Consider the following 2,755-nt stretch of genomic DNA (forward strand, 5'->3'; position numbering starts at 1 on the left):
GTCCCAGTAGCAGAAGTAACAGTGACTGAATAGTAGCAGTTTTGCCCATCTCTACATCAAATCCAAACCAAGCCCCATTTTGCCAATGGGTGATAAAATAAAATTGTTTGTGTTAATAATACAATTAATTATTTATTATACATAGACATTACCTTACACAAGATGGTTACGCCCTTTAGATTAACTTTAGGTTATGGGCCAATTAGGCAGATGAGATAATTCTGCTAGTTTCAATATGATATTAAATTTTGTTTTATATTTCAACTGGTAGCTAAAACATTTTTCTTTTTTATTAACCCTTTTTCGCCGACTGTCAGAAATACATGCCAACATAAAATTTTATCAACCAGGGAAAAAAAGATAAAACTGGTAATCAAAGAAATTCTTTAGCAGTTTATTTGTAGGCGGAGTTATGATTGTTTGATTTATTTAATTCACCATTACTTTGTTCAAAATAAAACTATTTAGTTATACTTTGAATTAACATTGATTATATATATGATTAAAATAACAATAAGTAAAGTAAAAGCAAAGTAAGTCTGTCAAATTAGCAACAACTGACCGTTTTTTATTTAATTACAACTTGATTCTGATTTTGTACGAATGCTTTTCTGAATCACCCGTCCCCAAGGGGTTAAGGGTTTAAATTCGATACATGTGAGATTCTGAAATTCTTTAGACACTAATTATAGATAAAGACTCTACCTTTATTGTTTCGTTTTTGAGCGGGATATTTAAGTAAAATTCGTCGATGTCAAGAGAAATCAAAGCAAAAAATTTTCCAACGTAGATGCTAATGAAATCGCGGTCTGGCTTCTGGAAAACAACTGCAGTTGTCTCATTCAGTTAATTTTGTTTGCAGAAAATATTTTAATGCCAAACCTGCCAACTTTTAATCCTTTCGAGGATGACTTTCCCCAGCTGTAGTAAAATGGAATTTAAATTACGATTTCAGGCAGAAACGTACGATGTATCTTGAAAAAGCTTTTTAAAAACTATCTCGGTGTTGGGCGCGAAGCACCACTTGCCGATTAATCTATATTTTAGGGGCATGTATACATTGGCCCGAAGAAGGTGACATTGCGGAAACTAATATTTGGTGCACCGGAGTACCTGGCCACAAAGGCAACCTCCGTAAATTATATGATTACAAACTGAATCAAAGGCCATTGATATTAAAATTATTTGGGTTAGTAAGCTTAATGTTAGGTATCTAAATAATATTGCGGTGAAAAAAGATAGAACAGGGATAACACGGACAGGTAAAAACATAAGCAGATAAAGTCATAAGTTCTTTAAATTAATTATTATTCATTTTTAATTTATAATTATTGAAAAATAAGCAGATAGTTATCAGCATTGTTAGTAGTTGTATTAGTAAATTGAATCAGAATGAGCAGCAGTAATTCTGCGAAGGATTGGGCCAACCAAGAAGGTGGAAAGGGGCAATGATGAAAGACGAGATGAGGAGCCTGTCAGGGGGATAGAAAAATCAGCAGTGCGACTCGAACAATGTGTTGAATTTTTTTAAAAATAGTGGTGGTTTTAAAGATTATATATTAAGTTTATAAGTGCGAAGAATATAAAGAAATCATACATTTTACTACCATTTTAAATATAGAAATAAAATTTTACACCAAATGTGTAAAATTTGACAGCTATGTATTGCGATCGATTTTAAAACAATTGAAATATTTTTTACTAAATTTCTTCATTTATTTTTTTAATATCTTTTTTATTTACGCAAATGTATATCTCTATAAATGTAAGAGACAAATTAAACGAAATCAGAGATGGATTTCATCCTATGAGGTTTTTGGGTACAGCGTGGACCAAAAAACAAATTTTCAAAAAGAGATCTGTGAATAACTTTAAGAGCCCTCACAGAGACACGGTAGAAAGTAACGCCTACTTTCTAATTCCCGCTACTCCAAATTCCGAATGCATATTGATCATACACGGGAATTTAAAAGTAGCAAAGTAAAAATATCTGTGCATAAAGCAGAATTAAAGCAAAAAAATATATAGATTAAGAAAAAAGTAACAAGTAAAAATTAAAAGCATAAAAGAAAATACTAACAACTAATAGATAAGTTAAAACTTAAACGTTTTGTGTTTGTTCGCCCCTATTTGATTATTCAACATCACTTTCTATCGTAACCATATCAAATGAATCTACGAGAGCAATCGGGTGGATCGTAGCAATCGGGCAATCATCGAGCAAGCAAGAAAAGATCCAAAATTTCTAAAAGATTTCGTTTTTAATTGATTATAACTCTATCAGATATTTCGCAAAAAAGGGTAGAAGTTACCAGCCCTTATTATGGCCCTAAAAATTATATGATTTGAAATTGTGTATAAACTAATGCTCTTTCAATTCGAAATTTTTCTTCCATTATTACATAAAATTTAAAAAAAATTTAAAAGGTTGTTAAGAATTAATTTTTTTTGAGAAATTATCTTGGGGTAGACGAGTTTCATAATAGTGTGCATAAGGTCTTCAATTCAAAATCTCTTGGCGGGCTGTGGGAAAATTAGTCTGAAATTAGTTTTGCTAATGAAGCTACATAAATTTTAAACGCATGGGCATAACCTTACGCAAAATGGTTACGCCCTTTAGAATAACATTGAATGATTGAACTGGTTAAGGAAGCAATCCCTAGTAATTCATCATCATCATCAAAATTTATCTGGGCGCCTGGAGCCGTTAGCGGCCCTTTTCCCATTCGTCTTGAATTGTGATCTTTAACCCTTT

This window comes from Parasteatoda tepidariorum, chromosome 9, assembly GCF_043381705.1.
Source record: "Parasteatoda tepidariorum isolate YZ-2023 chromosome 9, CAS_Ptep_4.0, whole genome shotgun sequence".
Lineage (NCBI taxonomy): Eukaryota > Metazoa > Arthropoda > Arachnida > Araneae > Theridiidae > Parasteatoda > Parasteatoda tepidariorum.